We start from the raw sequence: 26105 nt of genomic DNA on the forward strand, positions 1-26105 counted from the left end.
CAGCCAAAAAAGAGCAGGGATGGCAACATTAATCTCAGATAAAATAGACTTTAAAGTAAAATGCACCATAAACAATAAGGAAGGACACTATATAATGATTAAAGGGTCAATATTAACCAACCAGAATAAATATATATGCACCCAATGGCATGGCTCAAAAATGCATAATATAAACTCGAACAGCATTAAAAAGACAAATAGTTCCACAATAATAGTAGGAGGCTTCAACATACCACTTTAAATGAAGAACAGAACATCTAGAAAAAAATTCCATTAAGACACAGAGGATCTAAATGCCACAATCAACCAACTCAACCTCACAGACATACACAGAACACTCCAACCAACAGCAGCCAAGTATACATTCTTTTCCAATGCACATGGAATATCTCCAGGATAGACCACATTTTAGGCTACACAGCTAGCCTTAACAGAACTCGAAACATTGAAATAATACAAAGCATCTTCTTTGATGCCATAAAAGTAGAAATCAATAATAGAAACAGTGAGGAAAAAAAATCAAATATGTGGAACAATATCTGGTTTAAAACTACTGGGACATAGAAGAAACCAAGAATGAAATTTAAAAAAATGATAGAATCAAATGAAAACGAAAACATCTTGCCAAAACCTTTGGGACACAGCAAAAGCCGTGCCTATAGATTAATTTGTAGCAATGAATGCACATATCAAAAATGAGGAAAGGGCCAAAGTCAAAACATTAATCCTACAACTGGAATGAATAGAAAGAGAGCAGTAAAAGAAGCCCTCAGGCACTAGAAGAAACAAAATAATAAAGATTAGAGCAGAAATAAATGAAATAGAAAATATGAAAACAATTGAAAGAATCAACACCACCAAAAGGTGGTTCTTGGAAAAAAAAAAAAAAAAATCAATAAGCCCTTGGTCAAAATGACTGTAGAAAAGCAGAGGAGATGAAGCAATTAAATCAAATAAGAAATGAGATGGGTTATGTCACAACAGATTCAACTAAAATAAAAAGGATCATAACAGAATACTATAAGAAATTGTACTGTAACAAATGTGAAAACCTAGAGGAAATAGACGTATTTCTAGAAACACACAACCTAACTGAACAAACACAAACTGAGGTAGAAAACTAAACAGACCCATCCATATCAAAAGAAGAGATTGAAGAGATAATTAATCCCCCCCCCCCCCCCGCAAAAAAAGACTCTGGCCCAGATTGCTTCACTTGAGAACTCTACCAAACTTTCAGAGAAAAGCTAACACCAATAATACTCAAGCTATTTCAGAGCACAAAAAAATGAAGGAATACTCTTAAACTCATTCTATGAAGCCAGCGTAACCCTGATACCAAAGCCAGGCACAGACACCACAAAAAAGAAAACTAGAGACCAAGATCCCTCATGAACACAGAAGCAAAAATTCTCAGCAAAATTGTAGCCAAAAGAATTCAACAGCAAATCAAAAAAATAGTACGTAATGTCTACAGCAGGTATGCAAAGATGGTTCAACATCAGAAAACTGATCAACACAATCCACTGCATAAATAAGACAAAAGAAAAAAAAAAAAACACATGACCATATCAATTGACACAGGAATGGCTTCCAACACCCATTCCTGATAAAAACTATTAGCATAACAAGAATAGAAGCAAACTTCCTTGACATAATAAAGACAATTTACACAAAACCAACAGCCAACATCATAGTAAATGAAAAGAGAGACTGAAAGCATTCCACTTTGAGAACAGGAAGTAGACAAGGATGCCCTTTATCACCATTCTTATTCAACATTGTGCAATAGGGCAAGAAAAAGAAATAAAGGGCATCCAAATGGCGGTACAGTGGTTAAGAGCTCAGCTGCTAACCAAAGGTTGGCAGTTCGAATCCACCAGCCACTCCTTGGAAACACTATGGGGTAGTTCTGCTCTGTTCTACAGGGCCACTATAGTCAGAATTGACTTGATGGCAACAGGTTTTGTTTTGTTTTTTAAATTGGTAAGGAAAAGATAAAACTATTTCTATTTGTAGATGATATACTCTTATGCACTGAAAATACCAAAGAATCCACAAGAAAGCTACTGGAACTAACAGACGATTTCAGCAAAGTAGCAGGATACATGATTAACATGCAAAAATCACTTGGATTCCTCTATACCAACAAACACAACTTTGAAAAGGGAATCGGCAAATCAATACAATTTATAATAGCCCCCAAGATGACGCAATACTTAGGAATAAATCTAACCAGCTACATTAAAGATCTATATAAAGAAAACTGAAAAACACTACTGCAAGAAACCAAAAGAGGTCTACATAAATGGAAAAAAACATACCATGCTCATGGATAGGAAGACTTAACATTGAGAAAATGTCACTTCTACCCAAAGAGATCTACAGATATAATGCAATTCCTATTGAAATCCCAAAAGCATCCTTTAAAGAGATGGAGAAACAAATTACCAACTTTACATGAAAAGGGAAGATGCAGCAGATAAGTAAAGCATTATTTAAGAAGAAAAAAGTGGGAGGTCTCATACTACCTGATTTTAGAACATATTATACAGCCACGGGAATCCTAGAACACTTAATTGTGCTCATGCTGAACCTGTACATAGACCAAAAAGCAGTCATTCAAAAAGAGCAAGGGGATACTTCATAGTTTAAAATGAAGGAAAGTGTCTGTCAGGGTTGCATCCTTTCACCATACTTATTTAATCTGTATGCTGAGTAAATAATCCAAGAAGCTGGACCATATGAAGAAGAATGTGGCATCAGGATTTGTGGAAGACTCATTAACAACCCTCAGTATGCAGGTGACACGACCTTGCTTGCTGAAAGTGAAGAGGACTTGATGAAGTTAATGATAAAGATCAAATACCACAGCCCTCAGTATGGATTACGCCTCAACATAAAGACCACAAAAATCTCACGACTGCAGGTCCAAAGTCCATCAAATGGGGACAAGATGGTCTTTTTAACAAACAGTGCTGGCAAAAGTAGATGCTCACCTGCAAAAACATGAAACAGTACCCATACCTCAAACCATACACAAAAACTAATTCAAAATGAATCAAAGACCTAAATATTAAACAAAAACTATAAATATCATAGAAAAAAATAGGATCAACACTAGAGGCCCTAATGCACGGCATTAACAGGAAAAACCATAACTAATAACACAAACTCCAGAAGATAAGCTAGGTAACCGGGATCTTCTAAAAATTAAACACTTATGCTCATCAAAAGACTTCACCAAAAGAGTAAAAAGAGATCCTGCAGACTGGGAAAATAATTTTGACTACGTCCAATTCGACAAAGGTCTAATCTCTAAAGTCTATGGGAAAATCCAACACCTCTACAACAACAAGACAAATAATCTAATTAAAAAATGGGCAAAGGAAATGAACAGACACTTCAACAAGGAAGACATTCAAGTGGCTAACAGACACATAAGAAAATGCTTGTGATCACTAGCCTTTAAAAAAATGCAAATCAAAACCACAATGAGATACCATCTCACCCTGGCAATACTGGCAGGAATCAAAAAACAGAAAATAACAAATGTTGGAAAGGCTGTGGGGAGATTGGTGGTAATGCAAAATAGTACAACAATTTTGGAAAATGATATGGAGATCCATAAAAAGCTAGAAGTAGAAATACCATATGATCCAGTAATCCTACTTCTAGGAATATATCCTAGAGCTATAACAGCCATCAAACAAATAGACATATGTACTCCCATATTCACTGCAGCATTGTTTACAATAGTGAAAAGATGGAAACAACCTAGATGCCCATCAACAGATGAATGGATAAACAAACTATGGTACGTATACACAATGGAATACTATGCAATGATAAAGAACAATGATGAATGCATCAAGCATCTCACAACATGGACGTATATGGAGGGCATTATGCTGAGTGAAATAAGTTAATCACAAAAGGACAAATATTGTACGAGATCAGTATTATAAGAACTCAAGAAAAGATTTACACACAGAAAAAAAATTCTTTGATGGTTAATTGGGTGGGGAGGGATGGGAAGGGAAATTACTAACTGGATAGTAGACAAGTGTCAAATTCATGAAGGGAAGGACAACACAAAATATAGGGGAAGTTAGCACAACTGAACCAAAGAAAATGCATAGTTTCCTAGACAGATCCAAACACTTTGAGGAACTGGGTAGCTGGGCCTGGGGGCTGGGTACCATAATCTCAGGGGACATACAGGCCAACGGCATAGCATAGTTCATAAAGAAAACATTCTACAATCTACTTTGGTGAGTAGCATCTGGGGTCTTAAAAGAATTCGAGCAGCCATCTAAGATACATCTATTGGTCCCATTCCACCCAGAGCAAAGGAGAGTGAAGAAATCCAAAGGCGCAAGAGACTAAAGGACCGCATGAACTAGAGACTCCATCATCCTGAGACCAGGAGAACTAGAAGGTGCCTGGCTACCACCCACTACTCTGACAGGTATCACAACAGAGACTCTCAGACAGAATGGGAGGAAAATGTAGAACAGAATTCAAATTCATGAAAAAAGACCAGACTTACTGGTTTGACAGACTGGAGGAACTCCCAAGACTATGGCACCTGGACACTCTTCTGACTCAGAAATGAAACCATTCCTGAGGCCCACTTTTCAGACAAAGATTAAAACCCGTTGCCTTCAAGTTGATTCAGACTCTTAGCAACCAAATAGGACAGAGTAGAACTGCCCCACAGGGTTTCGAAGGAGTGATTGATGGATTCAAACTGTGGACCTTTTGATTAGCAGCCATACCTCTTATTCACTGCACCACCAGGCCTCCAGATGAAGATTAGACAGGCATATAAAACAGAAAACATGTGAGGGAATGTGCTTTTTAGTTCAATCAAATAAATATATGAGACCAAATGGGCAACTCTTCTCTAAAAGCAAGACAAGAAGGAAGGAAGGGACAGGACTGCATGAATGGACACAGGGGAACCCGGGATGGAAAGTGGGAATGTGCTGTCACATTGTGGGGCTTGCAATGAAATCACAAAAATACATCTATAAATTTTTGATGAGAAATAAACTTGCCTTGTACGTTTTCATATAAAGCACAATAAAATTATTAAAAAAAAAAAAAAAGTCAGAGAGAATACATTGTTCCAGTCTTTGTTGACCTGGCTGTAGAATCCTTGAAATGACCCACTACTGGACTGAAAAATAAGCATTTCCAGTTCAGGTAATGCTCTTAAATTGGCCTTCTGTCCTTTCTAGTGATTAAAAAAAATTACGTGGTGGTTATTTTTATCATTTCTTGTTCTCAGGAAAGAGATCCTATAGCTTTCCTCTGCTTCACCCCACATCGGTGCTGACATATGGAAAATACCATGACAGGCATTCAAACAGTAAGGAATAAACACTTAAAGCTGCATAACTGTTGGTAGAAATATCTCTCTCACTAAAATTGATGTTTTTGCTTATGAAACACTCCCTCTCCCCTAAGAATTAAAAAAAAAAAATTTTTTTTCCTCTTTGTTTAAGAGCTAAGAAATGGTACTTTCCAAGGAAAATTGTTTGCTTCCTTTAGCTTCTTTTTAAGGTATAATGGCTTTTTACTTTGTTATTATGGTAATGGATAGAAGATTACACCCAAGATAGCAGGGGAAGCTTTCTCCTAGTTGATTTTAAATCATTGTGCTACCCGAAAGTTTTAGATTCTTAAATGAGCTAGCTTCTCCAGCAGCATTAATTAATACAGTGTAGCTATAAAAAGGTAGTGAAGGATAAGAAATGGAAACTAAGTGATTTTTATAATATGGGCACTTAATGTATGTGCCAACCTTTTTTAGAAGGGGAGAGCAAACACATTCTGCCCTATGCTTAAAATACTATCTGGCTTTAGCTCTCTTCACACTTAATAGTGATCACTTTCTTGCACTGAAATTTTACATGAAGATATTGAAATGGAAGTCCACTATATTATTTTATATTTTCTATATGGTAATAAACCCAAAACATGGATCAACCCTTATTTTGAAAATAAATTGGATCAATTTAGGTTTTTTAGAAATATATCTATTAAAAAAATCTCTCACAAAAACGAAGAGTAAACATAGAAATACATATCAACCATAATTCTCACTTATTTGATTATCCCTTTTCTTTCTTTCTGATGGCCCCCCCCCTACAGAACATGCAGGATTAAATCTTAATACTGTATCTCAGCAAATAATGAACCATGGTTAGAATGGAAACATTCCATTTATCTAGGATTCACCCTTTTCCCCGAATGTTTTTGGAAAATCCTCTCTCCTTCTAGATTGGCCTGACTAGTGCTTGTGTGTACTCTTGTATACGCATATGTACTGGCAGTTCCTTATATCTTCTAGCTTTTTAGACTGTGTACATTTCTCTCTCTTTAGTTCAGTGTATATGTGTGTGTGTGTTTATATTGGAAGGTGAATAATATGGATTCTCAGGAAGGATAGTGGCATTGCTACAGAATCAGGGGGATGCACTTTCCATATGGGAGGGAGGAATAGTGTAGCTTAGTTAGTTCTTCTCTTTGGTCTGTGGGTTTAAAGGTGAAGATGGAGAAATTCCTTATTTATGGTACAAGCCCATGCTGGGGTAGTAGACTATTGGAAGTGATTGTAACACAGTTAGTTACCTATGAATTACATATAAAAAAAAATTTATGAGTTACATATATTATTACACATGCATATGTAATATATATATTTATATATACATACATATGTACGTAATACAGTAAGTGACAGTGGCAAGGAGGTGAGGTTAATGTGAGTGGCTTTCCTGTACAAACTTGCTGCAAGAACAATTTAATTTATTTCTAATCTCTTCCACACATTTCCCTGGATTGGCAGATATTGGAGATAGGAGGATGATACTGGCCACTGGATTGAAGCATTTTGTTCTTGTCCAAAATTTGTCACCATTCTCATTGCATATGGCCTCCACTGAGTGCAGACTGAAAAAAACAACTGAAAGAAGTGTATGGTGGAGAAAGTTTGACACCATAAAGACCTGAGAGAATCAGCTAGATATTTGTGTTATTGGTAGACTATTTAAGATGACATAATGATTTGCTCCACCTACTTATGATAGTGACTCTGCTATTGATAGGTGAAAAATTTTACATCGGTTCACAATATACACAATTGTTGTATATTTACTGAGAAAAAAAGAATGACTCCAGAGACCAAAGGGTCAATGTTATGTCCAGATCTGCTATATACCCAAGGCTCTTAAAAAGAAAAAAAAGTCTTTAGTACCACAAGGAGTTATATGGTAGAAGGCAAATAGTTGGTTATTTATGTGTCAACTCCTGCAATCTCATGTTATAAAAGCAGTGAGTCCAAGGTTCTTGGATCATTCAGTCATGAATGAGTGGAATTAACTAGAATAAGTAGAGAAATATTGGAAGCTCTTTGTATACTTTTAACTGACTTCCTACATCACAAGTCCCTTGCAATTTTGTTTGTAGGTTGAGTAGCAAAACAAGATGAAAGCTATTTAAGCTAATTCTGAATCACCATTTTTGCCAGACTTTAAAACCATGGCAGCTTCTGTAGTGTGGTGTAGTTTAATTGCTATTAACACTTTACTGCTGATACACCTCACCATACAGGGACCAATTTTGTTTTATTATTGTATCCTGAGAACCTAGCATCGTCCTCATTAAGTGTGAAATTAACAAATAAATGTGTCTCTCAGATACATATGGAATGGGTTTGTAGATGAATGATCCAAAAATCTCCGAACTTGTATAAAAGTATATTTCAATAAAACACAAAGAGAAAGGCATAGATAAAATTGTCAAAATGGGAAACTTGAGAGATAGTCCCAGGAAGAAAGAAGTCTTTCTATAGACTGTGCCGAATATAGAAACTCATGGAATCTGAAAAGTTGTGACTTGGAAAAGATGTTGGAAATAAAGAACCAATATCTGTTTGTTTCACAATACCCAATAGATTACATGGATGAGAAGAGAGAAGATCCAGGTCTTTGATTTTTAATTTAGAAGAATTAGCGGAGACATTTAATATATAAGTGAATTTACTGAGGAGATTAACTCAGCTTGAAACATTCATAGTTTCAGTGGATGTTTTACATCAATTTAAAGATGACCTCTAGATAACTATTACTATGCAATCATAGTAAGAGAGCAAAGTAAACTTCAGTATTAATTATTTTACCAAGTGGTATAAAGTTTTTAAATGATGGGAGTTTTTGAATGATACAGGCTGCTATTATTATCATTAATTTCTACAGGTGTTTAAATGTACTATTTGTCAGAATTCCTTATGCTTTATGGAGCCTTTTCCAGTTCAGAATTCATATTTTCCTTTTATTTTTTTCTGTATGGGCTAGACAGCTTTCAACTCTTTTTTTTTTTTAATTTTTAGTCATTTTTTGTTAGCTTAATAGAAATAATAATCTTCAATCCCTACTAATTTTTCTACAACTACTATTTTTCTTAATTTAATAGCATGTTATCAATTTTGAGGGTACCTGTACTCTTTGTCATTGTAATGACCCTATAGGACAGAGTAGAACTGCCCCGTAAGTTTTCCAAGGGGTGACTCTCAGATATGAACTGCCAACCTTTTGGCTAGCAGCCGAGCCCTTAACCATTGTGCCAGCAAGGCTCCAAATTTTGATGGTAGATGAATAAAACATTTTAATATCATCAAGAGCAATTCTGTAAAAATATTCTAGTGAATTTCATACTCATAACAAAACCTGCAACCATAAGTCAAAATTTGTACTGGGCCAAATGTTTTTACTACCTTCCAGGTATAATTATGTGTATACACAGATGGCAGGTAAAGCAGCTCAATTTTATAAAAGACAATGCATGGATAACTGGTGTGGTTTGAACAACAAAAGTCTGTTGTTTTACATATAAAATGGTAGGATAAAAAACGTAGTGAATTCTATAGCTAGTTGACAAAAAGAGGGTCTGATTGACATTGTAGTCTCAATGACACAAAATTGCAGTAAACAATAGTTGATATATGTTAGAGAGCACATCTAAATAAAAAATAGCTGCCTATAATTGCAGAATGATGAAACCTAGCCTCATTGAAGGTCTTGAAGGGCAGCTGAAATAGTCAGATAAACAATGTTTAGATGAGGGAGAAGCTGGCCAACAAGCATTGTTAAACACCTAGACTATCCTATGTAAGCAGGCCTTCAGAAACGGCTGCTGTGTTTCTAACAAGAAGCAGACATCAAAACCAATACTTAAAGCTGTGAAGCCACTTGGCATCTATTTTCTCAGGACATGGAAGAACATAAAATATATAATGCCTTAGATTGACCTAATAAATATATTATTTTACACTATAACATGTTTGAATGTACACATATCTTGAGTTATCACTAACCAAGAGATTTGAAAAAACTTAAAATTTGATTTTTTCAGCAATCTATTATTGTGAGAAATAGAAAAAAAAAACATTGAGTAAATTATAATGTGTTTTAAACATAGTCTATAGGCCCAGATAAGGAAAAAAAAAAAATCAATAACTTATTTTCAAAATAAGATTTTTTTCCTAATAAGAATAAATTTTAAATATTAAGAATGAATAACCTACTTTTGACAAGCAAAACTGTTCCCTTAATTGTTTAAAATATGTTTCCAAATTTTCATAAATGTATCTGATTTTGAATTGCATGAGAAAAGATTGCTTTAAATAATTTATGTAGGAATACGGATCAAATATGATAAAATTGCAGTTTTATTTTAATGTGGTTTTGTGTACCCTACTTATGTAAAGAACTAAACACCAAGTATTGAAAAAATATTTAATGAGAACAGTCAAATATTTCTACTCCAGCATTAAGACTACTTTATTCAAACTACATATGTGTAGGAAACTCTGGTGGCGTAATGGCTAAGTGCTAACCAAATGTCAGCAGTTCGAATCCACCAGGTGCTCGTTGGAAAGTCTATGGGGCAGTTCTACTCTGTCCTGTGGGGTTGCTATGAGTCAGAATCAACTCAACGGCAACAGGTTTGGTTTTTTTGGGGGTTACATATGTGTAGGACAGGTATTAAATAAAAGTTCTACTAGAATGGTATGTATACATCATTAGAGGACTTCAGAGGAAGGCGACACAGCTATTAAATGAAGAACAATTGGATTTTATTGTTGTTAATAGTTAAGTTTGACAGGGTAATACAAATTGGACATGTAGAGATGGAAAAGTCAGACATCTCAAGTAAGTTCAGCAAAGTGAGAACAGACTGGAAGCCTGAAATTATTGTGTTTGTTAGGTGAATAGCCTGCATGTGAGTCTGGGTATTCCCAGAATACCGGCATGACATTTAACTTGCAAGGAATTTATTGGGGAAAATAGACATGAAAGAAAATGAGGACAAAGCTGGAAAAGTCTGGAAGAGCAACTCTGACCAGAAAGAAGAAGAAAGGAAAGGAAGGTTGGATAAACTCCCAGGGTCGCCATTGAGTCTGTTGTAGAGAAAACCTTGAATGCTATTTCAAGTTAAATCAGAGAGGTTTATTAAGAGTTTAAAATAACTGCAATTGGGGAACTACATAGCCCATTGGAAATGGAGCCTGGTAGTTCTCGGCAGTTTTGTTATATAAGTATTCTTATGAGATAAAAAGAGGAACCAAACCATAGGGAGGGCAATTACAGGAAAATCAATGAATACTGTAATAATCACTCTCTGGTTACTGATTATTAATAGCATAGTTAATGATTACAGATAATTTCACAGGATGCTTAAGTCATGGTCACAAGATGCCTACATTTGTTTTCTTTGTCTGTCTTGCAAAAATAACTTGTTGGCAATAGCACCCAGACAGCACTCTTCCTGTGTACGTGTATTTTGAGAGGTGTAGATGGTCACTTGATTAAGACCCCTTGGGGCATATGGTTTCACATCCTGGTTTTGACCATTAAGGAAAAACATGTTTTTTTTCCTAAAACGTAGCTGTTAGTCTAGAAATCCAAATTAAAATTGGATAGCAGAGTCAGCATATTAAGCCTGTCTCACTGACTGCTCTGAAAGTTGCCTTTTCCTGAGACAAATCCAAAGCCAATGTCATCCTCAGAGGAGTTCCCTCTCTCCCAGGAATGAGATATTATGCTCGGTAATTGTCTATAGCAGCTTTTGTTAAGGTAACCTCAGCAGAAAGGGTGATGGACTTCAGGGTGCAGCAGCTAGAGCCCTCACTCTGTCATTATACTCCCCGAAGTTAGAGCTCTGAGAGATATGGTCTCATGTCTCCAGTTGGTTAGCTGAATGGTTCTATTTTAATCAGGCTTATACAACATATCAAAGTAACCATTTGTGGTCATATAAAAATTTAGGTAGCCAGGGTAGATTTTGGGGTCTGAGGTACTAGAGTTTGAATCCTAGACACCCTATATGTGTGGCCTTATTGAAAACACATGATGCCTCTGAGCCTTCCTTAATTTGTAAAATGTTGATGACTATCCCAATCTCATAAATTTGCTGTGAGGAATAAACATGATAATGCATGTAAATGGCCCATCACTCTGCCCAGTACATAAGAGGAACAAAAGATTGTAGTACTCGCCTGATTTTAAATTTAACAACAACAACAAAAAAGCACTCTAAAAATTTTGAAGGATCATTCTATTCTCAACAAGGAAATGCATTTAACTTCGTATAACCAATGTTAATTCACTTTTACTTAGATCAGTACGAATGGAATATATTCAGGTCTTTCTGTTTTACTAAAGGTTTGGAAATGGTTTTTAAAAGTAATTTGAAAGGCAAATAATTAAAAAGTCATCTGTAACGGAAGTTCACTATGCCCACATAACTCATGAAAGTCAGTATAATTTGACTGTAGAATTGTTCCACAGGCAATATGAAAACATTTTCATATTATTAGTAAAATAACCATTGCATGAAAAATTATTGCTTAGTATACCTAAACTATTAGCTAAAGTATACATCTAAAAAAAGTAGGAAATTAAAGAAATGTACAAAGCCTCACTAAATTCATTTTTAATCTGGTTAGATTCTTAGGTTACTACTCTTCACAATCACAGTAACTAGGTTGCATATTCAACTAATGGTCTCCTAGTGTATTCAAAATGCCTTACGCATAAAAATATAGATTATACACTTCTACCGCACTTGTGTACAACTTCTTTCTTTCAATACAGGATAATCTTCATTAACTTTCCAGCACTTTTTTATGTTGCATAACTTTAGCTTATTGGAAAATCTGAGTATGACTTTCCATCTGAAGTAAAATTTGCCACTTAAACAAAACTGGAGCTATTAAAAAAAGACAGTTTTGCAGGAACTCACTTAGGCTTTCTTCTTTGTTCTCCTCTAGTCAAAGTGCATAAAACACACGGAAGAGCTTCTCTCTGCCGCCATCTTTTATAGTGTCATAAAAATTTGTAAGGTATATTGAGTCCAGTTCTCTCTGTACTATGTGTGCAGAAATATGTCATTCTTGACTTGCAGAGATTTTTTCATTTAACTTTTTATTAAAAATATCAAACTTTTTTTTAATTTTAACGTATCAAAGTTTCCTTGTAATTTGCACATGAGAAGCATCTCTAAAATTTAGCTATAGCTTAAAAAATAAAAAGGATTCTAGACTATAGCCCTTAGACACCCTTCTAACTTGGAACCGAAGTCATTCCCAGAGATCACCTTTTGGCCAAATAATAGACAGGCCTATAAATAAGCAATAACACGTGAGGGAAGTGCTCCTGAGAACTATCATCTACATGAGACCAAAAGGACAACATATGCCCAAAAGCTAAGGTAAGAAGGCAGGAAGGGGCAGTGAAACCAGAGGAATGGAAATGGAGAACTCAGGGTGGTAATGAGGAGAGTACTGGCACATTGTTGGGAGTGGAACCAACATCATGGAACAATTTGTATATAAACTATTAAATGGGAAACTAATTTGCTCTGTAAACCTTCACCTAAAGCACAATAAGAAAAAGAAATAAAAAGGTAACTCTTGAAATGTCAAACTTTGTATTATATATTTAAAGGAAAAATATCATCTTTAATCAGTCATTATTCAATTTCTACTATGTTTGATTTCTGTAGTTCTTACATACACTTGAAGTTAGCAATAGTACTTTTTTCCACTGACTCCCCTTCTATTATTAAATAAGAAAGAAAATCATATAATTTGCTGCCATGTTTCTAGAAAATATGTATCTTTACTTTTTGTATCTTTCAGAGAAAAAAATGACCTTAGAAACATAGGCCAAATCCTTCATAAAATAGTAATGTTAATTAAAAAAAAAAAGAATACAAAAAGTTGATATAACAGATAGACATAGTGTCATTTTTTTACATACTCATAAATATGGAGGAACTGACATCCTAAGTGATGCTGTCTATCCTGTGACATAGACTAGATTTCTGACAATTTTTAGAAAGCTAGCTTTATGATTTACCATATTGCTGTGTATTTTAATTTAGATACTTATTTTTCTTTATTATCTCTCCTTTTTTTTTTATCTCTCCTTAGCAAAAAATATCTTTCTCCGCTTAGACATAATATTTTATCTTTGACTTAACTGTTCAGTACAAATAAGAGGAATAGGATTTTATGACATAAAAATATAAGTAAAATAAAATATTTAGTAAATTAATGCTTTAATTGATTAGTAAAACATAGGGCCAGAAGTCTGTTTCACGATGTTACACATCAAATATAATGGCACCATATTTATTGACCGAAAAGAAAAAAATGCTTTCAGCTTGAACACCGTCTCAATATTGGGTCAGTCAGATGGTTAATTAGACACAAGAACCCATCGACACATTAGACCAGAACAAAAAGCTCTCCACTCAGTGAGAATCAGAGCACAGGTTCAATACTAGGCAATTTTTAGCTGGAGTCATTTGTAAGATAATACAAGTCCAGTTAAACAATGTTAGGAAAAGCATGATTTAGACAAATCATAAACACAATGGATAAAAACGGTCACCACGTTAGCTATTCATAAGCAATGCCAAAAGATCAGAACATGCAACATTTTGATTTATTCGTTGTCTGATAAACCAAATCCAAATAACTGCAAAGAAATTGCAACGAATAATTGGAGGAAATAGCATCAGTGAATAGATTGGCAGTGATACATGTAAACTGTGATTTGAAACCCTGAGCAATGATGATATCAAGAGGTCACTTTGAAGTGAGATGAAAAAGCAGATCTGTGGTTAACAGTGTAAATTCAGGAGTTCAGCCAATCAGATGCCTTTATGACCTCTACACCTAATGTTTCTCCCTTGTAAAGTGGAAAGACCAAACCTGTTTCCTGGAGGTCTCCCAAGTAAAATAGCACGTGTAAAACATTCTGAATAGTAACTGGCAATTAGTAAATTGCTGTTTAGTAAATTAGGTTTTATTGTAGCCTTTTCTGTGAATGGCCTGGCCAGCAAAAGCAAGATAACGTAGTTGCTATGATTAATCACCTAGTTTGTCTACGTATTGCTAACTTAAACTAAATACATTTACTTTAAGTTCATTTTGTTCAATTTATTGATACTTTTATTTTAACTTTTGTATTTACTATTATTTTCTTTCATTTCCTATGGCCATAGTTAGACCAAGAAGGACTATAAACCACATAAAAAGTTATACATAAATCAGTTTCCCAAAACTTCTATTTAAAATAATTTCTCAAGAAGTTTGAAGGCATGGGATATATATTTGGAAAAGGGAAGTCAATGGAAAAAGTACTATTTCTAACTTCAAGTATATGTAAGAACTACAGAAATCAAACACAGTAGAAATTGACTAATGGCTGATTACAGATGATATTTTTCCTTTAAAAATATAATCCAGAACTCCAGTTAACATCATCTACTCCTTAGCAAACTCGGTACACTAAATTCCAATCGACAATACGACAATGCTGATTTACAAATGCAAATTAAGAATAGGTGAGAAGAATCTCATTAGTTTCCCGGTTACGTTATCAATTTTTTTTTTCCTTACACTTGAGCTGCGCTTGCACCATATTCCTTGGGTGATCGAGTCCTAGAAATTAAAGTCTAATCCATCCAATAAAACAAATAACAATCAAAAAAGCTTATCTAAGTATTCATTAAAGTCTTCCACATTAGCACTGCTAATTGCCCCATTGGTTGAATGTTTGAATTGTACTAATATTCACAGATAAGCTACTCTGTGCCAAGCTCTGTGCTCTGCAGACACACCCATGAGCAAAAGAGACATGGTCCCTGCCCTCTTTGGGATACAGTCTTGAGAGGTAATTAGGTACTAATTAATCACGTAAATGTGAACAGAGAGTGAAGGAAAGACATAATTTGGATTGAATCATCTGGAATGGCCCCTATAAGAAAGAAACTTGTATGTTCAGACCTAATGAATAAAATATATTCATTTGAAGGTGTTCTAGGCAGAAGAAATAGCATGTGCAAAGGCTCCTAGTCACTGTTACAGCCTGAAAATAATACAGCCTGACTAGAATATGGGGAGCTCGAGGATCAGTGGTACAGAATGATGCTGGAAGGACAAGTAGAGGTCAGAGTACATTGGGTCCTGCTGTCTATGTTAATGAGAATCTTAGCTTTGGGCCATTGTTTGCAGGTAAATTTATTTAGAGGGGTTGTAGGGCATATGAATTAAGAACAGAGGCTCTGCTACTTAGAAGCTTAGAACCTCTCTCTGCCTCAGTCCTCTCGTCTTAAAATGAGGATGATAATTACAGTAAAAACCTCACAGGGCTAAGTTAGTTAACCCCTGTGGGGCATTTAACAGTGTCTGGCATATAGTAAATGCCTAATATAGGTTAGCTGTTACTATGGTTTTTTTTATGGTAGTTCAAATGGGTAATGCTGGAAATTCCCCTTTGATCTGGGACTACAATAACGCTTTGGATTATTATTGCTATAAAAACACCTCCCAATATTTTCTTTCTGGGTTTCTTTTATTAACACCTGTGTTAGTTTTCTTTTGCTGCTGTAATAAATTACCACATTAAAAAAAAATTAAAAAACCACATACGTAGTAGTTTAATACAAGAGGAGTGTCCTATCTTACAGCTCTGGAATGGGTGTTGCTGGCTATGGGGGAGAATGGTTTCATTACCTTTCTCATCTTCTAAAGACCACCCACATTCCTTGGCTGTTGGCCCCTTTTCTGTATATTCAAAGCCAGCAAATATTCCAACTCTGTGATCATTTTTCGGTTGTCACATATCTCTCACTTATTGACCCCAGCTGGGAAAGGCTTTCCACTTTCAAGGACTCATGTGATTACATTGTATCCACTTGGATTACTAAAGATAATCTCCCCTTCTCAAAGTCTGTAACCTTAATCATGTCTTCGAAGTCCTTTTGACCATGTAAGGGAACACGTTCACAGATTCCAGGGATTAGGGTGAACATCTTTCAGGGGAGGGGCACTATTCTGCCTACTACATCCCTTTCCCTGGGAAATTACCTGAAGAAGGAAGATGCTATGACATGGGACAGTACCTTTCAGATAGAAAGGAAAAGGTAGCAAGTCCTTCTGATGTTAAGAGGAGAAGGCTGGGATAGAAGGATGAAGAGAATTAAAAAAAAAAAAAAAAAAAGGACTACGGTAACGAGAAAGGAGAAGAAGTGGAAGCAGAAGTCATCAGTGAATTTCCTTGTTGCCCTCCCCATGTATCTTAAGGTGAAACTCTCAGCTGGCTGCTGGAGAATATGGGGGCAGGTATTGGAAATACCTGAGAGTTTTCCAGAGTTGGGGAATGGATTTTCTTGTTCCTCTCATTTCCTCACACACAAAAAAAGTCAAGTCTATTAGAGAATCTTGCCAAAATAGAGTAGTAGAATGGTTGCAGCAAAATTATAAATGGCAGATCACATGACTGGGCAATGTCAGGGTCTCAGACAGGAATTCCTCTGTTCGCAACCCACTGACAGGAGTGGGCAATATAAAGGATGTAGGAATTTTCATCAGTAACTGTTGAACAGCAGTAAAGCAACTGAGAACTAAGTCAGTTTGTCTGCCAGAGCTGTGTTTTGGGGAGAGGCAAGAATCATGTAGCAGAAGTAGCAAAATGGACATCCCCAAGGGACATACGGCCAAGTGATTGAAGGTGCACAGGAGAGTAAAATCTCTGGAGGGCACTCTGGTCAGCAGAAAACTGCTGAGCTTCCCTGGGAGCAACCAATGAGCACTGCCTGTGCTGAAAAAACAGGCTGTGAGTTACAGGAGCCTCAGACACTTGGAGAAAGGATTCAGGGGGAGTAAGCACGACTATTAGAGAACAGGTAACAAGGGGCTTGTAGGAGACAGCAAAGACGGTATCAGAAATCTAAGCACTAGGATTTTACATACAATTTTCTTTGCAAAATTATAGTACCCAAAAAAAGAGAGAAAGAAAAGAATATGTTGTGAAGAAACCTTGAAAGACAGAGCAGTTATAAAAATGAAACTAGATTTATAAAAAAAGAGAGAGGCTGTTTCAACGGAAAGGGCTCAGTTACCTTGAAGGGACACATTTAAGTGCTTCTTCAACCTCCAACTCTATCAGTGGGAACAGAGCTTCAGCACCAGATGCAATCAGTTCCAGAAAGCAAGAAAAGTGGTATATTTGGGCACATTTGAGTCGAGATACATAGATTTGACAAAACTCTGCATGTAGCAAGCTCTCTTTTGGAAAATTGAAGCCAATTGAAAAATAAATGCTGACATAATCTTATCTTTTACAAGATTAACAGTTGCGAGTAGCCCTACTTATTTAGTTCAAGGATAGTTTGGAATTTTTTTCAAAATTTCCTCAGTCTTTGCTCCTTAACTACATTCTGTGTCAACAGCTGTCATTTCATGGCTTTTGGCTGCAGAATTGTTACTGCAAATTGACCTTCAATGAGTCATATTACCTCATCCAAGTAGATTATAAGGCTTTGAACAGTGATGTTACTTTTCATATTGAACACTTTAGGTCCAAAATTAACATACTTTTTGTTCCATCATAAGATAGAGCACTGGATTCCCATAGAGTTATTTTTCATGCTGTCTAGTTCAATCATCCTATTTTTCTGTTAGACATTTGGCTACCTGTGTTATACTATACATTCAATCTACTTTCAGACTATTTATTATAATCAGAAATTATCATCTTTTTTTTTTTTTTAATTTGTCATCTTCTCCTTGGTCCAAATTTTATTCAACATTTTGCAAAATATTTCTCTAAATTTGCTAGAGTTAAAAGAAATATCAAAATATGGGGAGTGTCATTGATTGAGTTATATCCCCCCAAAAATGTGTGTATCAGTTTGGATGGGCCATGATTCCTGTTATTGTGTGATTTTCTTATATGTTGTAAATCCTGGCTCTGTGATATTAATGAGGGAGGATGGGTGGCAGTTATGTTAGTGAGGCAGGACTCAACCTACAGGATTGGATTGTGTCTTGAGGCAATCTCTTGAGATGTAAAAGAGAGAAGCAAGCAGAGAGACAGGGGGACCTCATACCACCAAGAAAGCAGTGCCAGGAGCAGAGCCCAAGTAGACAGATTCTCACATTGTAGACAGATTCTCACATTGTCTCTTCCACCTGTGTGTGTGTCTCTCTGTGTCTGTTTTCTCTTTTTATAAGACATCATTCGAAAGGGATTAGGTTTACGGCCCACCGTACTCCAGTATGACCTCATTAACATAATAGAAAAAAAAGTTTTTCCAAACAGTGTCACATTCATAGGTACAGTGGTTAGGACTTCAACACAACTTTATGTGGAATGCAGTTCAATCCAGAACATTCCCCAGTTGACACTTTCTAGAGCCAGTCATTCCTTGTCCTTTCTGTTGCCTCTCCTACTCTGTATGCATAAGGCTGACTCAGATTTTCAAGAAGACACAGGCTAGAAAATGAAACCTCTTCTCTTCTATTGCCAAGAATATGCACCAACTCCAACTGAGGTGGTGAGAAGCTGAAATCTTTTTCTCTCTTCTGTGATCTTCCCCACCATCCCACATCCCTCTTTGGAGATTTGATCCACAGGAAATGACATTCATGTAGGTGTGTGTTCTCTGTGAAAAACATTAATTTAGAAAAAAAAAAGTATTTTTTTAGTTCTATCTTTACAAAATTAGAACAAGTCCACAAGGCCAAAATATGACCTTGAGTATATCCCACACAAATTTAGAGACCATCTCAAGAACAGATTTGATGCATTGAACACTAACGACTGAAGACCAGACGAGTTGTGGAATGACATCAAGGACATCACACATGAAGAAAGCAAGGGGCTATTAAAAAGACAAGAAAGAAATAAAAAAGACCAAAATGAATGTCAGAAGAGACTCTGAAACTTGCTCTTAAAGTCAAGTAGCTAAAGCGAACAGAAGAAATGACGAAGTAAAAGAGCCGAACCGAATATTTCAAAGGGAAAAAACAAAGACCTAGAGTTAGAAAACCAAAAGGGAAGAAGAACACATTTGGCATTTCTCAAGCTGAAAGAACTGAAGAAAAAGTTCAAACCTCAAGTTGCAATTTTGAAGGATTTTATGGGAAAAAATACTGAATGACACAGGAAGCATCAAAAGAAGATGGAAAGAATACACAGAGTCACTGCACCAAAAAAAGTTGGTCAATGTTCAATCATCTCAGGAGGTAGCATATGATCAAGAAACAATGGTACTGAAGGAAGAAGTCCAAGCTGTACTGAAGACATTGGCAAAAAACAAGGCTCCAGGAATTGATGGAATACCACTTGAGATGTTTCAACAAATGGAGGCAGTACTGGAGGTGCTCACTCATCTATGCCAAGGGAATTTGGAAGACAGCTACCTGGCCAACACATTCCAAAGAAAGGTGATCCAACTTAATATGGAAATTTTTGAACAGTATCATTAATATCACATACAAGTAAAATTTTTTTGAAGATCATTAAAAAGCAGTTGCAACAGTACATCAATAAGAAACTACCAGATATTTAAGCCAGATTCAGTAGAGGATGTTGAACTAGGGATATCATTGCTGATGTCAGATGGATCCTGGCTGACAGCAGAGAATACCAAAAAGATGTTTACCTGTGTTTTATTGACTATGCAAAGGCATTTGACTATGTAGCTAACACATCACGGATAACGTTACAAAGGATGGGAATTTCAGAACATTAATTGTACTCATAAGGAACCTGTACGTAGATCAAGAGGCAGTTTTTCAAACAGTACAAGGAGATACTGCATAGTTTAAAGTCAGGAAAGGTGTGCCTCAAGGTTGTATCCTTTCACCATACTTATTCAACCTGTATTCTGAGCAAATAATCTCAGAAGCTAGAACGTAAAAAAGAATGTGGCATTGGGCTTGGAGGAAGACTCATTCACAACATTGGATATGCCGATGACACAGCTTTGTTTGGTGAAAATGAAGAGGATTTGAAGAACTTACTGAGGAATAGCAAAACCTACAGCCTTCAGTATGGATTGCACCTAAACATAAAGAAAACAAAAACCCACACAACTGGACCAACAAGCAACATCATGATAAGCTAAGAAAAGATGGAAGTTCTCAAGATTTCATTTTACTTGGATCCACAATCAACACCCTTGGAAGTAGCAGTCAATGAATCAAATGATGCATTAAAGACCTCTATAAAGTGTTAAAAAGCAAAGACGTCCGTTTAAGAACTAAGGCGTGCCTGGCCCAAGTCATGGTGTTTTCAATCACCTCATATGCATGCGAAGGCTGGGCAATGAATAAGGAAGACAGAAGAATAATTGACAACTTTGGATTACTGTATTGCCGAGGAATATTGAATATACCATGGACTGCCAAAAGAATGAACAAATCTGTCCTGGAAGAAATACAGCCAGAATGTTCTTTGGAAGCAAGGATGGCAAGATTTTGTCACAAATACTCTGGACAAGTTATCAGGAGGGACCAGTCCCTAGAAAAGGGCATCAGGCTTGGCAAAGTAGAGGGTCAGCGAAAGAGAGAGAGACCCTTAATGGGATGGATTGGCACAGTGGCTGCCAACTGTGGGCTCAAGCATAATAACCCATCATGAGGATGGTGCAGGAGTGGGCAATGTTTCATTCTGTTGTACAGAGGGTCACTATGAGTCGAAACTGACTCGGTGGCACCTAACAACAAAACAATATCTTTATAACAGGGAAATTAACATTTAATTAGATTAAGAAAATGTATATCCATGTGCATGTATGTAAACAAGTATACTATGTCCATTTTAGGGGAATAGGGAGTCAGGGATACCTGTGCTCAAACACATGCTCATTAATTACTAGCTGTAGGAAGATAAGTTAATATTTTTGAGCCTCAGTTCTTGAATCTGTAAAACAGTGGATCAGTGTCAATTTTGGGGGTGATTATAAAGGATTAAATAATATAATAATTAGTATTAATATTTATTGAGCACTTACTATGTGCTAAGCACTGGACTAAGTCTTTGAAATGTAGTCTCCCATTTTACCTCACAATAAACCTGTAGATAATATGAGAAAATGAGCAATTTTTTTGTAACCTAAAAAAAGCCTAGCCTTTATGCAAGGTAGAGCCAATTCTGATCTAACTGAACACACAAGAGTAAATCAGTAACTACAGAGTATTTTAAAGTTTTGGCATATGCCACTGGGTATTCTCTTACACATTATGTTCAATAACTTTTTTAAGTCAACTGATATTTCTGAAAGTTACCCTTCATGAAGTTGGTAACTATACCAACAAGATTTGTAAAGGCAGAAAGCATAGAAAGTTGAATGAAAAATTTCCTTTTTATGGTTCAAATATATTATAAAAATCTTGACCAGAGATCTCAAGAAAGTAAGGAGAGGTTTGCAATTTTAGAGTTCATTATCCAATTCAGAATTTTGCATAGACCCCTTGATTAAGAAGACAAGGCTACGTCTGAAGGGAAGAGCCTAGTTAAACAAGCAGCAGATTTCCAGTGTCACTGCTTGCCCTGCATGCAATACTCTTTCATACATTCTTGCATGGCTCAAAGGTTTAAGACTTTATCTTTCAAAATTACTATCATAACTTGGAAATACTTAACTAGCTCTATGGAGCTTCTAATACTTAACTAGACTTTGTTGAAAAATCAAAACTGTAGATTTGACATGTAAATATATTAAGGTTATTTGGTAGCACCTTTTTACAAAGGTTAGTATGTTAAATCAAAAGTATTTTCTCTAATAAACATCAATACTAAGGATGGAAAATTTAGCTTTTATAATACAATTTTGATTAATTCTCAGGAAAATATTAAATGGATTAAAAGGAGTTTTGGAAAAAGGGATGATTCAGAAAAGCTTATAGTTTTTTTTAAAGATAATGACATAGACATGCCCTTTACATAGAACAAAAAGCTCATATTTCCACATAATAAGAGAACGATCTCATTTTTTGTTTTTCTATTATACATGCCTTCAAGATCCAAACAGTACTATTTTAAATTTGAAGATTTTCTTAAAGAAAATGAACATGAAGAAAAGTGCACTTCAGTCTACTTTCTTTCTCAGGAGGTAACAATCTTTAGCCATTAGTTTTAATTACAAAAGCAGAATTCCTTGAATGAGTCAAACAAGGCAGATCAGTATGATGGTAGTTCCTCATCCCATGAAAAGCAGTGGATCACCTTCTAATTGTCTAATCACTTAACATTTTACATAAATCAATTATCTTCAGTTAAAGACTCTCAGGTTCTATTGTGAGCTCTCAGCAGGCTGGAACCTACACTCCTGTTATCTTAGAATATCATCTTATTGAGACATATAATTCAATTGGCATTGCTGACATTAACTTCAAACACAAGTGGCTGCCCCAGACTCATAAGAAAAACTGCTAACATTGCATATGTTTTCTGAGTAAAGGTAATTCTGTCATCATCCATGGATCAGACTTGAAAGAAAAATATTTCCAAATACATCGCTAACAAAATTTGTATCTTTTATAACTATAATAATTTTATTGATCTATGTTCAGTTATCTTAAAGACTATGTTTTAAACAAAATATAATCTAGGTTAATTTTTTTTTTTTTATGTGGAAGCAAGACTATCTTTTTAGGCAATTATACATTCATTTATTTATCTAATTCCTCATACCTTCCCATGAGTTTCGTTTCAAAGAATAAAGAAGGTAAAACAAATTTTTGAAATCTTGGTTGAACAAATAGATGTTTCCAAGTCTTTTGTTGAAACAATATTAACTTCATCTATATAGGGTCGCTGAGTCAGAACCGACTCAACACCGGGTTTGGTTTTTGGTTTGGTATGTGTGTTAAAATGTTGCATCCAAAAAAATGTTGCATAAACATACCTCTTTTCTTGCTCTGTAACCGAAAGGGCCTAAAAACAATGACATCTTTGTAGCAGCCAGTGCACCTACCACCCAGAACTTGGTTTCAAATATCAGCCTTCAGTAGAAGAAACTAGGGTACCTTGGAGAAACTGGTGATTCTAGGACTGTGGTTCCATCTGTCAGTTTGTCATACTGTGATGGCTTGTGTGATGCTGTGATGCTAGAAGCTATGCCACCATTATTTCAAATACAGAGTCGCCTGTGGTAGACAGATTTCACTGGATCTTCCAGATCAAGGCAGATTAGGAAGAAAGGCCTAGTGATCTACTTCCAAAAATTAACCAGTGAAAACCTTAGGGATCAACACAGAATATTATACAACATAGTGCTGGCAGATGAGCATTCTAGGTTGGAAGGTACTTAGAATACACAGTGGCCTTGACAATGAACTCAAACATACCAACAATCATCAAGATTGCATAAGACTGTGCACTGTTTTGTTCTGTTGTACATAGTATCACCATAAGTGAAAGCTAGCAATTAGCTACCACGGGACTGGGGTGGGAGATACACAAGATGAATCTGAGCACTTGTAGTCAGAAAGTAAGGACGTGCTCAAAAAAAAAAAAAAAAAAAATACCACAATCATGGTGGTATATCATGGGTCAGAGAAGCCAATAACAATGACCAAAGCTGGGACATTTGAGCAACAAAATAAATTACACAGTAATAGATTATAACCGAAAGTATAAAATAAATATCCAACAGTACATACTGATATAAATAAATATTTGAACAAATAAACAAATGGTGGAGAAGAGACAAATCTCCCATGCAAAAGAATTCCAAATAACTTATACAGATATTCTACTTTCAAGGAGGAGGAGCATAAATCCTTACTCCTTAAGTGTTGGCAGGTGGGTGTTGGTGAGTAAGTGTTGGCTTCACAGAATGATTTCCTTCTGAGAAGTACACTATAGAAACAGAAAAAGAATAATTTTACAGTGGATAAACCTGAAAATACTACCTCAGCCAGGTTATTAAGGTCATTAATAGCAATAATTCATGTTAATATCATGTACCCTTAATAACTCTTGTATCAGTGAATGTACAAGAAGAAAAAAATAAACATAGTTATTTTAATTGAGCTAATTTAATACAAGGAATCATTAACTAGACATGAAAAAATTCAAAAGACAAGAATGGAACACAGAAATATCACACAGGAAGAAACAATGGAATGCAGTTAACAAAGTGAAGTGGTCATTATTCTGTCATTCTCCCCAAAACCAATAACCCCAATCTAATAATGAGAAAAACATCAGAAAATTAGCAACTCAGAGGCATTCTACAAAATACTTGACCAGTAACCTACAAAACTGTCCAGATCATAAAAAACAAGGAAAGTCTGAGATGCTATCATGTAGTTCAGAGGAACCTAAGCAGTAATGAAGACTAGATGTAATGTGATATCTGGATGAGGTCTGGGTGCAGAAAAAGAACATTAGGACAAACCAGTGAAATTCAAATAATGAATGAAGGTTAGCTCATAATAATGTTATCATTTTTGGTTCATTCATTGTGACAAATGTACTATAGTAACGTGGGATTTTAATAACTGGGAAAATTGAGTGACTTTTAAGTGTAAAAAATTCCACCCTACTTTCCACTGTTTCTTCATACATGATATTTCAGAGTTCCATTTTTATCTTTTAATTCTTCCATGTCTAGCTAATGAGTTCATATATTAAATTATATCAGTTAATATAAGTGGGATTGCAACTAATGGTCTGTGCTCATCCAGAGGAAAAGAGAAAGAAGGAAACCAAAGAATGAAATTAGTCTATAGGAAAGTAGTCTACATGAACCATGGCCTCAACTACCCTGAGACCAGAAGAAATAGATGGTGCCCTGGCTATTACTACCGACCATTCTAATTAGGGCCACAGTACATGAACCCTGATAGAATGGGAGAAAAATGTGAAACAGAACAATAAATTCCTAAAAGCAAAGACAAAACAAACAAAAGCAACAGACCTTTTGGGCTGGTTGTGGCTAGAGGACTCCATGACGCTATTGTACTTAGATACTCTTCAAACCTTGAACCAAAACTAACCCCTGAGGCCACCTTGTAGCTCAACAACATATTGGCTCACAAAATAAAGAATATCACCCATAAGTAATGTGCTACTCTAAAAAACCACCAGCATGAGACCAACTGTCAATAATTGCTTTAAAACAAAGATGAGAATGTAAAGGGGCAGGGAAAATAGATGAACAGAAGTGGAACAACCAGCACAGAAATAATAAGAATATTCACACGTTGTGAAGAGTATAACCAGTGTCACTAAACAATTTGTGAAGAACTTGTTGAATGGGAACAAAAACTGCTATGTAAGCCTTCACCAAAAATGCAATAAAATATTATTTTAAAATAATAAAAAAATAAATAAATAACTGGGATTGCTTTCTTTTTTGCACCTTCACTATCCAAGAGTTATGTTTTAAAGTTTGGCTTTGCTCAAAGAATATTTTTCTTACACTAATGTTTTTTTTTTTTTTTTCTGTTGTCCATTTCCAGAATATAAACAGCACATAAAGTGCCTGTCTATTTTTACGTTAGCAACCTAAAAAATAACCCAAATATATGGTAAGCTGTTTACATATTTTATATACTAAAGCCCAAAACCAAACCCTTTGCCACTAAGTTGATTCTGACTCATAGAGACCCTACAGGATGGAGTATAAAAGCCCCAGAGAGTCTCCAAGGCTAAAAGCCCCAGTGGTTTACTGGTTAAGTGCTACAGCTGCTCACCAAAAGGTTGGCATTTTGAACCCAC

Source organism: Loxodonta africana, chromosome 25, assembly GCF_030014295.1.
Source record: "Loxodonta africana isolate mLoxAfr1 chromosome 25, mLoxAfr1.hap2, whole genome shotgun sequence".
Lineage (NCBI taxonomy): Eukaryota > Metazoa > Chordata > Mammalia > Proboscidea > Elephantidae > Loxodonta > Loxodonta africana.